At 45.3% G+C, this 13,017-nt stretch overlaps 1 protein-coding gene across 4 annotated transcripts in view; it reads left to right on the top strand.

The window, feature by feature from the left end:
- LOC144823702 (uncharacterized) overlaps positions 1-13,017 on the top strand; it is a 317,027-nt gene that overhangs the window by 165,019 nt on the left and 138,991 nt on the right. For 2 of the 4 annotated variants that reach the window (XM_078682446.1, XM_078682447.1), the window contains exon 3: positions 5,673-5,841. The exons of the other annotated variants lie outside the window; for them this stretch is intronic. The gene's annotated coding sequence lies outside the window, so the exon portion shown is untranslated. The remainder of the gene's footprint in view (positions 1-5,672; positions 5,842-13,017) is intronic. 4 annotated transcript variants of the gene reach the window in all.

Raw genomic sequence — 13,017 nt, 5'->3', positions numbered from 1 at the left:
ATTGTAGTCGGCAACAAAGTGTGAGGAGCGGAACAGAAACCGCAGCTCGCAATCAGCCGCGATTATCGCAAAATGGCGGACGCATGGTAGAAAGTCAGAGCGACCTGAGGAGGAAGAGGGGCATAAATAATCAGAATGCGCCCAAAAGCTCACCTCCAAAGTCCAGGTTCCATGGATACCGATGGTGTGAGGCCGGTAGCTGCAAGAAGTAGAAGGAGAACAAGTCCGCAAGGAAACCGTCGGCACTGAGGCGGGTTCCAAAATGGCGGGTCCCGGCAGCTCGAAATTCAAAGCCGTAGAAAAGTCTTTAAGGCTGGTGAGTAGAAGTTGGGAAGACACACCTCATGTTGACGGCACGCTCCGGTCTCGAATTCCGGTGTTTTGGAAGAAGTCCGGTCTCCCTTACAGCAGGAAAAGTAGAAGGAGATGTTCCGGCGCGGAGGAGCTCCTCACCTAGCCGTCCATCCTGCGCGGCGTCCAAGCCACGCCCCCCAATTCCTAGTTTCTAAATATAAAGTACCTGTAGATGAGCCGTTGGTGGTCACAAGTAACCAGCCTGTTGAATTCGCTGTGGAAACTGTGGATTTAGTCAAATGGAAACTCCTTGCACCTCTGACATCTTCATTTTTAGGTCTCACGCCTAGCATTGCAGTGCGCAGCATTGCTTAGGCAGCAAGACTTCATGTAAGGACTTTTTCAATCTGAGCACACGCTCGTGCGTGTGGTTTTGTTATCGTTGAAGGCTATTGGGTGTTTCGTGTGTCTTTCTAACAAAGACAGCACGTAGTTGGGCAAATGCGGGTGCATGTCCCGCATTTGCCCCGCCCATGGCCTATGGGTGTCTGTTACCAGCACGGCCGACATATGTTTTGCATTATCGTGCCCGATAATGCAAAACAGATGTCTCACTGTGGCGCGCGCACACCACTTGCATGCTTGTTCCCAAGTGACTCTCCGCACAGCAGGTCAGCAGCTGCTTTCGAGGCTTGTCAAACGTGATAAAACCGAGAACGTGCTTCGCGACCCCCGGCGCCTCTGGTCAGTTCTCGGTGTTGTCCTTAACCCTCTTTATGTGAATGCAGTCAGTCTCAACCTACATTAACCCTCTTCCAGCCGCCTTAACACTCCTCTGAGCCTTTCAGGTATGGTGGTCCTCTGTATCCACCCTTCTGCATCCTTCTTGGTCATCTGCCCGTCCTGCTGCTCCAGCGCACCTCTGAGCCCCACCTGCAGCATCGATGCACCTCTGTGCCCCCTGCATTCTTTGCACTGGGATATAAAATAGGAGCGGCGTGAAAATAAAAGTGGCCACCATGGCTAAAAAGTGGCTCACTTTTTGTATACCGGGCCAGGTTCGAACTTGTAAAAACTCGCTGTATAAGTTTTGCAAGGTAATGGAGATTGCAGGGATCTGAATTTGCTGCCGGCAATGCTTATATTTTAATATCCGAGAAATGAAAAGTAAAGACCATAACACCAGACCGTAAAACGGGCCCACAAGCAGCCCAAAACACAAGCATTTGCAATGCAATAGGTCTCACAATCGCGAGATTTTGAGCTATTGGCATTGTAAATGACAATGCCTTTTATTTGTGTTAAAAAAACTGCAATAATAAAAGGCATTATCGTTTACAATTGCAATAGGTCAAAGGTTTTTTTCCACGAGCTTACACCACCACAAAATAATGGTGCTTGGGGACGTGGGGAGGCAAAACATGTACTTTTGTTCGCAATATTTCACTTTTATTTTCCCAGGTGTGCCTTTTCATCACCATTTCTGGCTTAGAAGCGTCTTGTGTGCGGCCTTTGGAATCTGTACAGCTTCAGCCGCTTTCACGTGCTGGTTACATCCGCTTTCCAAGGGTTTATTTTGACATGAAAGAGGTGCCCGGGCTCTTATTATGCGTTAGCTTTAGGCAGCAGTTTTCTATGAAATGTTTTTGTGTTATCCTGCTCAACAAAAAGAGAACAAAAACGTTATTTTTGTGGAAGACATGTTGTTTAAAGGCAAAACGCAGCAACAATTAGCACTTACGTTTATTTGACTTTTAAAGGCAACTTCCATCACCATGCAAGTGTACCTAGACAGCTGGAGTTCCTTGTTTTTTGAGGCTTAGCTCAGCCGCTTTCACAGTGCTGGTTACATCTGCTTTCCAAGGGCTTAATTTGACATTAAAGAGGGGCCGGGGCACTTATTAAGCATTAGCTTTAGGCAGCAGTTTTCTATAACATGTTTTTATGTTAGCCTGCCTAAGAAACAGAACACAAACCGTATTTTTGTGGAGCACATGTTGTTTAAAGGCAAAACGCAGCATCAACGCAGCACTTGTATTGAACAACTTACGAGAAAATTCAAACTGTCCCCTTCTTTTTCCACGAGCTTCGACCACCACAAAATAATGGTGCTTGGGGACGTGGGGAGGCAAAACATGTAATTTTGTTCGCAATATGTACCTTTTATTTTCCCAGGTGTGCCTTATTATCACCATTTCTGGCTTAAAAGCATCTCTTGTGCGGCCTTTGGAATCTGTGTATTTTTTTTAAAAATGTCATTACTTTTTGTTTGTTTCGTAAAGTGAGAGCATTGATTCAACTCTAATCTGTGGCTTGTGTATGAACAGCCTTTAAAATATAGAGTAATTTTTGTTTGTAGTGTGCCTGACGTGTCTGTGTATTTTTACACATTCAAAGATACACCGATGTTTTTAGGGTGGGCAGAAATGGTTATGTTAATACTATAGCTAGACTGGTTTGCTGTGGATCAGCATAATCTCTCTTCGGTAGAAGCATATTTCAAACATTTTAGGTGCGGAGATTCTTTTTTTTTTTTTTTATTAGAAATTTTTATTGGTATACAAAAGAAGGTCGTACAAAAATATATATATACAGATATAGGTACACAGACGACGGTCATATATATCTACTGTTCTCCCTCAGGAGCTCATCAAGCGGGTTCCACATGTGCAGCTTGGCTTTGTGTTCTTTCGAGAAGGTGCCTGTGATGTTGTCGGCTCCCCTCAGGAAGGTAATCCAGTTGATCCATGTTTTAAAGCTTGCTTTGGCTGTGTTTTTCCAGTTCGTTAGGATCATTTTGAGGGCTGCTGTGAGAAGTAGGTCTAGGAGTTCTCTTTCTTCTTTACTTTTTAGGTTCGCTGTTAGGTGCTCAGTCGCCAGGCTGACGAAGCTGATCTCCAGATGTGTTTTGAGCATATCGTTCAGGAAAGTGTTGATTTGTGCCCAGAACTTCCTGACTTTCACGCAGGTGAAGATAAGGTGTTCGAGGGTCCCTTCCTCTTTCAGACAGTTCCAGCATTTGTCTGAGTCTGCTATGCCGACCTTGTGGAGTTTGCGGAGATTCTTGAGAACTTGGTGTCTATTGTTATGATTTGGTCGTTGTATAAACTAGTCAGTTCACATTGTGCGCCATACCAAAACAAGCATTTGCAATGCAATAGCTCTTGCAGTAACTAGAGTTTAAACTATTGGCATTGTAAATTACAATGCCTTTTATTTATATTTTTAAAAATAAAACAAAAATAAAAGGCATTGTTATTTTCAATGGCGGCCTTTTTTTCTACAATACAGACGTTTATTCATTACATTATTAAAACCCAGTTTTCATTGATTATTACTGAAAGGTTGGAGTATGACAGTTCATTGTTGTTTGTTTCTATTAGTTATCATTCAGTAAACCAAAAATCAATTCTGTACCTGACAGAACCAACTCTCTCCATATTCAGCTAGAAAGTTGGGCATGTTTAAACCTTGAGAGCCCCTCTCATTTGACTCTTAAAAGAGTATCCCAGAAGCAGAGGCATTTGTCTTCAAGCAGACTCCATACCACCTAATTTTCCCAACTGGATTAATCGGCTAGGTACATTTCAGACTGCCTCAAAGGCCTCATGTCGGCTGATATAGGCTAGGCTATGGCAGACCTGCTGCTCCACCTAGATCATACTTTAATCTGGCTGCCTCCTAAAGGATTATTAACTGAACATTTTTGAAAAAATTGGGTGTGGATTTTTCTGTGTTAATCCTCTTACTTCACGCAGCAGAAAAGAGCTGTCATTAGAGAGCCAAACACTCTCTCTTTAACAAATCTGAAATGAATCCGCATTGCCTGTACTTAAATAGATTCTACTGCCCTTTATTTTAGTAGAGCTGAAACTAACAGAAAATTCTATTAGGGGAAAATAGACGTCTTCAGTAAATTAAATCTATCAAAAAGCTGGAGGTGGACCCAGCATTTCTCCTTTTTTTTGTAAGTATTAACTAATACGATTTTTTAAATATCTCTGTGATCTCGATCTTGAGAAACCTTATTTCATTTACCAATTATGAAATTAAAAAAAGGTCAATTTGACACTACTGCTAGAACAATACATGTTTTTGTTTGCAAGAAGGTACATGCTTAGTTGCGTAGATATCCCCTTCACCCCGGCATTCGGGACTAGGTTGCAAACTTGTTATTGATGCCAAAACATGACTTTTCGAAAAGTACATGGGAATGGGATCAACAACTAATAACTTTCATACAGCCACTTTGCAGAGAAGCACCCAGGATACAGGACTGAAATGGATGGCTGTTCTACAGACACTTTGGGGACAAAATACGCATTACTTGGACAAGGATTGTTGTGGTCGATGCTTCCTTAGTTGAAAGCACAGAAGGATAAACAGAAAGGCACACATATTGAAGCGGTATTACTAGCTATAGAGTGGTGGTTGCATAGTTTGGGTGGGCCTCTGGTCAGAAGTTCAATACTTAAAAGATTAAAGCTATTTGTAGTTACTACATAGCTATAAATAATGGAATAATTGTATTAAGCGGAGCATTTCTAGGGATATATATCTCATCGTAAGATATGATTAAAACATGCTACAAACCTTTATTGAAAACGTGTTCTGCTATTATGTGCAATTGGAATAGATTGCCTGTAACGATTTTGGGGAGATACAACATCCTAGAAATAACTGTCCCGCCTAAATGTTATTTCGACCTATTCCATTAAGAGCAACTATTAGCCTTTTAGTGTGATTATATTCCATTATTAGTAGTTTTATGTGGGGGTCTGAAAGGCTGCGACGAGCAATGATGTTTGTGAGATTACTAATTCTAGAAGGAGTTTGTTGACTACTAGACTACTGGGTTTTTTGTTGGGCTGCAATGGGGAAACAGATCTATAATCCTATTGCCTTTATTGCGTATGCCACTACTGCTGTGCCTCGGGCTATATCTGGAAACAAAGGCCAGGCCGTTCTTAATTAGATTGACGGAACCTAACTATTCCAAGAAGATTACATTTAAGGTGGTTCAAAGTTGTATTAAAAAGTTGCAGGATTTGTGCCAACTACTTAAATACTCATTGCAGATATGTGCCAATTGGGAAATGTTCATCACTCCGAGATATATTTCAAGACAGTGTGTCACACTTGACTGCAGCAAAGTTTGACATTCTTAGGGCAACTATTTAACTTTTTAACGGAAATTTATTTAACACTCGTTCAGATATTCTAAGTGATGTCTGAAACAGCGAATTGTTCTAAGTGTTATATGTATATGTGTATCTTGTCAAAGAAAAACAATAAAAAACCATATTTTAATACAATACCAAATGATAGATTTTGTCACCCTCTCTTTTTTTTCCTTCCTTATCTCCTTGCAACTTAAGGCCCCTCAATGGTCTCCTTCCAGCGATGACCTCTATCTGCAGCATCCTGCTTTTGATCCACCTGGAAGTGTAGAAGCAGGCTTTTTTTGCATGGAGGAACAGATGAAAGCTGAAGGAGGCAACACTGAGCCACAATGTGCTTCTCAGAAATGTGTTCAATCCTCAAGAGGTATTAGGAGAAGTATGTCTGCTCTGATGCAGAAGTATCTGATAAGTAACCCCCTTGTGGTACTAATCGAAATGCTTCCCTTCTAAGTTAAAAAAAAAGTTTACATTAAACTATAGGTTGGAAAAAGACATGATGAACGTGTGCTCAAGGGAGCTCCACGTTTGGGCATCAGCCAGGGAAACCCCTGGCCACTCTTTTTTCATTTTCACAATCACAGGTCAATATATATATGATATTTAACCCAAATTGCACGCTGTGGAGTGATTTTTCTTCAACATCTCTATGCGTGGGCTGGAGGCCTGTTCCCTTGCGGTCACCTGTGGGCATGCATACTGAGCCCAGTGAGCTGCATAGAGGACAGACACACTTTCCACTTTTAAAATTTGAAAACGTACATAATTTCCGGTCCTAGCACTAGCAGTGTGGTGTTTTCATACATTGCCAAACGAGGAGGCTCTTCATGTCTTTGTATGAACCCTTAGGACAAGCCCGCATGGTGCCTTCCATTCATACCCACAGCTCTGCCAGCCTCTGGCCTTCAGTGCGCCCATGAAGCAAACAGAGTGCTGCATAGAACTAACTGTGAAATATGAGGGGTGGTGTCAAGGGGCTCCTCGCAGTAATAATTCAGAGTCTGAGTGGTGTTGTGCTGCAGAGATTCTGACAGGAATGTGTTAGCCGAGATGTGTTAAATGGTTGCTGAAGTTGTTCTGTCCCTGACTGAGAATGCGAAAAGTGCTCTTTCATTAGACAGGGGCTCCAGGTCCTGGTATGCAGCATTACACTGAGTGATGGGGGCTCGCCAGAAGCCTTGTAGGTGCCATATAAATCTGCCTTTGTTATTAGATTGCATGGCAGATGAAGCTTGCACAGGCTATCACTGGATTTTTAGGTCTGGTGTTAGCCTAGACCTTTTGATTTTACAACAAATATACCTTAGATGTTATTACTTATAGAGGCTTTCATCCCACTCTCTTCATCAAGGGCTGAGTGACAGTGAGCTATTACGAATACCAGTAATACCCTTTTCAAAGTAGGAGACAACCTTTTTCGTGAAAGTCTGGCAGATGTCGGTTAGTGGCACCCGACAATGGTGCGTATTTAGCGTGCGCTGCCACCCAAAGATCTCCTTGCATACATCCCTCTGCTAGTTAAAACTTCCCAGAATGAAGTGCTTGCTTTCAGTGATGAACATGTGCAGACTGCTGTTAGATGATAAAATGTTGTCTTAACTGACTTCTGGTATCAAAGCAGCATAATATTTTTAGTGCCTGGCCTGTTCGGGCAAGCTGTTGAATAAGAAGCTTTGAGCGGAGTAAAGAAGGGAGTAGTTCTCGGTGCTTCCCTTTTACCTGCCAAGACCTTTTGGGGACATGTTGATAGTAGGGACGCTTCCGTAATGAAGTGCATGCTCCAGGTTATTGTCTACCATCACATAAGGTTGATTGCATGACAGCGTTGGACAGGGGAGTGGGCGTTTGCGAGATACAGTGTAATGTCTTGTCAGCTCTGGAGGTTTTTGGAGCATGTAGCCACTTGCCTCATACACTTAAAATTAGTGTGGATGTTGCACCTTGGATTCTGGCGGGTAGGTATAGTTTCATAGTGGCTGCTAAAGTTCTGACAACAGAACATCTTACTTCAACAATTAAGTGAGTAAATGAACACAGCCAGTTACACTTCAAATGTTGTCTCTCCAAGGAGATAAAGGTGTCATGCATAGATTAAATGAGACTCTCAGTCAGGTGAATGTACACAACTCAACCTTGATCGGGTAATGCACCATTTGTGAATGACTGAATGCACTGCTTCTATTTGGTAAATAACAGTTGCTTCAGCGTGCTCTAAGTTCAGGTGGACAGATGAGTGAAAGGGAAGCAACTTATGGCGGAGCAAACATGAGCAAAGTCTATAGGTCTCACCTGTGACATATTAGGGGACAGGAAATGCCGCACTTATGGTTTTGCCATTGCTTCTTTCATTTTGCCATCTTTTGGCTAAAACCGTTCAACAGTGGCTTCAGTTAAGCATACACGTGGTTCTCCCTAGAAAAAAGTACTCCAAGATCGCATGAATATGCATGGGCGGCCATCTTGGAATTGTTCTTTGTGATAAAGTATAACAAAAACATGGAAAGATAGTCGCTACGCATTCACATTTGCATGCATAATGTCCACCTTTCAATGTTTTTTTCTTCAAAACAGATTTTATTGACAGATCACATATGTAGCCACAGATCTCTGAATCCCAGAGGTATCTGCCAAGTATCAATATATTTGTACCATAGTGCAATCCGTCATTACCTTCGTAGTCAAAACAATGGGAACAATCACAGTGAACAAGTCCCCCCACCCGTCCCCCAGCACGGCATACGATCGATCGAGCCACTCGCGCACACCCACCCAATCATCGAGATCACTCATACGTCTTGATCCGGATCCTGCTCTATCGGGGGCTCTAGCCAAAGACCCCTGTATTCAGCCCACCTCTTCCATATCTTGTAGTGTTTGCTGGGGCAGCCGCGGGCCAGAAATATGGGCCTCTCCATCCCCATACAGAAGTCCAGGCCTCTCTTCCAAGCGAGAAGTGACGGGGGCTGCGGGTCCTTCCAGGCCCTAGCTATGTCGCGCTTGGCTATCGTTAGTCCCAAAAGTAACAGATGTCTCTTGTACAGGTTGCCCCCCACTCCCTCCAGCACATGCAGCATACCCAAGCGCGGCGTGCGCGGGAGCACCCAGCCCAGCGCCTCATCCAAACCATTCCAGACACCACGCCAGAACCTATCCAGGCGCCCACAACTCCACACTGTATGGAGGAAAGTACCCTCCTCGCTCCCCCACCTAGTACACTCTGGGGATGCAATGAGTCCTGCCCTCCACAACCTCTGCCGTGTATAGTACACTCTGTGAAAGTATTTAAATTGAATCAGCCGGAGGCGGATGGAGATGGCCGCGCCTCTAGGACTCGCCAGCGCCTCGTTCCAATCCTCCTCCTCCAGCGGCCCAACATCTTCCTCCCATTTCTCCTTAAGGGAGCATAAGTCAGAGGAGCAATGTATGATCAGAGATTGATAAATGCGAGAATTTTTTTTAGTATCCAACTCCCCCATAAAGATTCGGGCCTCCAGAGGGCTAAACTCAGGGAGGGACATCAGACCCTCCAGATCCGGAGCCAGGGCATGGCGAAATTGTAAGTAGCGGAAAAACTGCGTATGGGGCATGTCATACTCCACTCTCAGCTCCTGGAACGATTTAAGCGTCGTCCCAGCCATAACATCCCCCAACCTAGAGATGCCGATGGCATCCCATCCCGCGAATCCCGCCAGGGTAGCCAGGCCTGGGAGGCGGCCGTTGCGCCAGAGGGGAGTCTCCTCGGTCAAGGTTCGCCACCATCCCATCCGCCTCAGCGCTCGCCGCCAGACGTCGAAAACAACCTGCGTCACCGTCGGCAAGGCCCTGCGTTCCTTTGGCGCATATAGCAGCGCTTGTAGCGTGTGTGGCTCCATTAGTAGTCTCTCCAGCGCATAGGCTGGGTCTCCCCTGTCCCCATACCACCAATCATTCAGGACGAGGAGATGGGACGCCTGGTAATAGGAAAGTACGTCTGAGGTCGCCAGCCCCCCTCCGTATGTGGATCGAAAGCACGTGCGCAGCGCCACCCTGATGGAGCCGCCCTCCCAGAGGAACTGTCCCAGGACCGTGTTTACTCGCTTAAACCATGAGGGTTGGATCGGGTATTGATGGTTCTGCAATTGATATAACAACCTGGACAGGGCTACCATCTTAAATATGGCCAATCTGCCATAGATGGTCAACGGCATACGGGACCACACCTTAATGTCTGCCTGAGTCCGTTCCCAAACCGGTACCACATTGCGCTCCCAAGCAACAGCTGGGATCTCGGTAAGGAACACCCCTAGATATTTCATTCCTCCTGTGGCCTTCTGGAGCTCCGCAGCCCAGTCTCCGATCGGCGGACCCCTTCCCAACACCCAGAGAGTGGATTTACGTGGATTCATGTATAAGCCCGATGTCTCACCAAAGATCTGTAGGATGCGCATGAGACGAGGCCCGGACTTATTGAAGTCTTTGAGGAAAAACAGAACGTCGTACGCTTAGAGTGCGATGCGGTCGGACAGGTCACCAGTACACTCAAAGCCCCTCATCTGCGCGTCAATTCGGACCCAGGCGGCTAGGGGTTCCATGGCTAAGGCGAATAAGTAGGGCGAGAGGGGGCAACCCTGCCTGGTGCCCCTCCGGATGGGAAAGGTCGAGGACACCGCCTCCGCCACCTGAACAGAGGCTGTAAGGTCGGTATAGAGCAGTCTCACATACGACAGGAATACCGGCCCTAAATTTAGCCGCGGCAGTAGCGAGAAGAGGTACGTCCAGCTGAGTGAGTCGAACGCCCTGTCCATGTCCGCCAAAAATAGCGCCGCCTGCACCCCGGATGACCGAATCGCCGCGACCGTTACGTTGGCCCGCCTAATATTATGCCGCGTCGCCCGATTGGGCATAAAGCCGGCTTGGTCCGGATGTATGAGATCGGAAATGTATGGCAATAATCTATTGGCCAGAGCCTTAGCCAAGACTTTAGCCTCCACATTTAATAAGGAGATCGGGCGATACGACGCGTATTGTTCGGGGGGCCGACCAGGTTTGTGAAAGACCACCACCTCAGCGTGTCTCCAGTCTTGGGGCATGTAACCCAGTTCCCGCGCCTCCTCTACCACTGCTCTGTATTGGGTTCCTAGCTGGAGATTAAATTTCTTAAAGAATTCACTGGGGAAGCCGTTGGGGCCGGGGGCCTTCCCTGTAGTTAGTTCCCCAAGAGCGGTTCCTAGCTCGTCCTCAGTCAATGGTCTATCCAGGCTATCGCGGGCTTCATCTGAGAGCGCCCGCAGTGGTGGATCCGCTATAAACTTGTCTATCAAATCCTCACCAATGCATTCATGCGGGGAGTACAGGTCGGCATAATAAGTCGCGAAGCCTTCCGAAAGTGACATGGGATCGGTTATCGGGGCGCCGGACTCATCAAGGATTCTCGGAGGGGTCTTCGTTTGGAACTGGCCCTGACACAACCTATGCAGCATCGTCCCAGATTTGTCCCCCCATTGGTACACCCTGCTGCGGGTCGCCAGCCACATCTGCCGCGCCTCATCGAGTAGCAATGAAGCGTAGGACTGTTGCGCTAGCAGCAGTTGCTCCAGCGCCCGGTCCTCCTCTACTGAACCACTACGCCGCTCTAAATCCCGTATGGCCGCCTCCGCTTGATCAAGAGTCTCCCTACGCCGCCTCCTAGCCGACACACACCATGCTATATCTATGCCTCTCAATATGGGCTTCATGGCTTCCCAGGGCGTCGCCTTATTCGCCACAGTTCCAGTATTCTCAGCCAAGTTTTGCGCTATGGCTTTCCGTATGTGGGCCTGGTAATCCCCCAGCTGTAGATGCCAAACTGATAGGCGCCAACGAAACTGCTGTTTCCTCCGGTCTAATCTAATAGTAACCGCAACCGGAGAATGGTCGACAACCCCCGTGGCAGAATATCCGCGGCCTCCACCCTACCCTGAGCCGCCAGGGGGCACCTTTCAATGTTTTTGTTATACTTTATCACCATTCAGAGATATGTCGCCCTCCCCTGTCCGTTTACCCTATAAGTGGATGACGGATATAGCAGGTGGGAGAAAGTGGGCATGGGCAGTGCATAAAAAAGAGCAAAGAGTGTGAATTGGGTTAAGACAAAGCACCGTTAACAGTGGGAGAGCAAGGAGAGAGAAATAAACTAGTCCCTTAAAACCTGGCTGTTCAACTGAGCTTTCCTGCAACAGCCTTCTCAGCGCCTGGATACCCTCAGGGGTGATTAGCCACACTATACAAATCCTATTGATTGATTGATTGATTCATTCCTCAGGAGGCAGAGAGGCACAGAAACAAGCGAACAAACGAAGTGACAAACTAATTCACCCTGTTCTCTGATGTAAAATGTGACCGACGATGTTTCAAACTAATGGCTAGAAGATGAAGAACCCTTAAGGCCAATCTTTTGAAAGGGGCTGGCCCAAGTTCAACCCTATGTTAAAAATCCGGGATACAGTAGATGTGTCGATGACAGACAGCTAAAGCTGCCTATGGGCAAGGCCTATAAAAATGCAACTTTTAAACATCGTGTTTAAATTCAACCAATTCTGGATACATCCAGGATAAGGGCTGAGAGTGTTGGCTGTGGAAATAGAGCGCTTGCACCTACAATTCTGGACACAGTTAGTTGAGTGAATGTCGACCCCAAAAAATGCTGCACTTGAGCCAGCGAGTCTATACATTAAAGCAAGGACCCAAAGGAAAATCTGGAAATCCCCCGAGTGGCATGGCAGGCATATGAAAACAAGCACCTCTATTTTTAGCTCATTTTTCATAGGTGTGATTTGAGCTTATCTGGTATCACAAGAGTGCAAGGGATGCAGGTAGAAAGGGGTGGAATCTTAAATACAATACAGTTTCTTATTGCTGTCCCAAACACATATACCGTATATAGCAAAGTATTGACCAAAGATTGTTTGTCTCAGCTATAGTTTTCCTTTTTTTTTTTTTTTTTTTTTATTGATTCAGTTCAAAGTCATGTATACATAAAGAAAATACAAAAACACCGAGTATTCAACATACATAGAGATACAGATTCATGAAATGGTCTTAACAACAGGTAAGTACAGTCTAGGCAAATGCTTCAAGTTCATAAATGGCATAAATAATAATAACTAATGCTCCAAATAATCTATCAAGGTCCGCCAAATTTTGTACCCTCTTCTCTTTTTCCTAATTGATTTGGCACGATAAAGGTTAAACTCCAAATTAAAGATATTATAACATTTTGCTCGCCACATTTCAAATGTAGGTGCCTCAGGTTTTAACCACATCGATGATATACAAAGGCGAGCTACAGCCATAGCCATAAATATAATATAACTATGCTCTTGATAGCCTGAAAAAAATTCATTATCATTCGATAAACCAAAAATAATCATCTCTCTAGAGATTTTAACATCACATTTTGTAATATGTGCTAAGAAAAGTTCTATGGATACAAAAATGGTTTTAATATGAGGCAGTCTGAAAATATATGTATAATATCTGCCATGTCACCTTGGCACCTATAGCATTTCCCATTATATGAATTGCT

Source organism: Lissotriton helveticus, chromosome 3_1 (genome assembly GCF_964261635.1).
Source record: "Lissotriton helveticus chromosome 3_1, aLisHel1.1, whole genome shotgun sequence".
Classification (NCBI taxonomy): domain Eukaryota; kingdom Metazoa; phylum Chordata; class Amphibia; order Caudata; family Salamandridae; genus Lissotriton; species Lissotriton helveticus.
The sequence above is the reverse complement of the archived record's forward strand: the minus strand, read 5'-3'. Positions and strand labels throughout refer to the sequence as shown.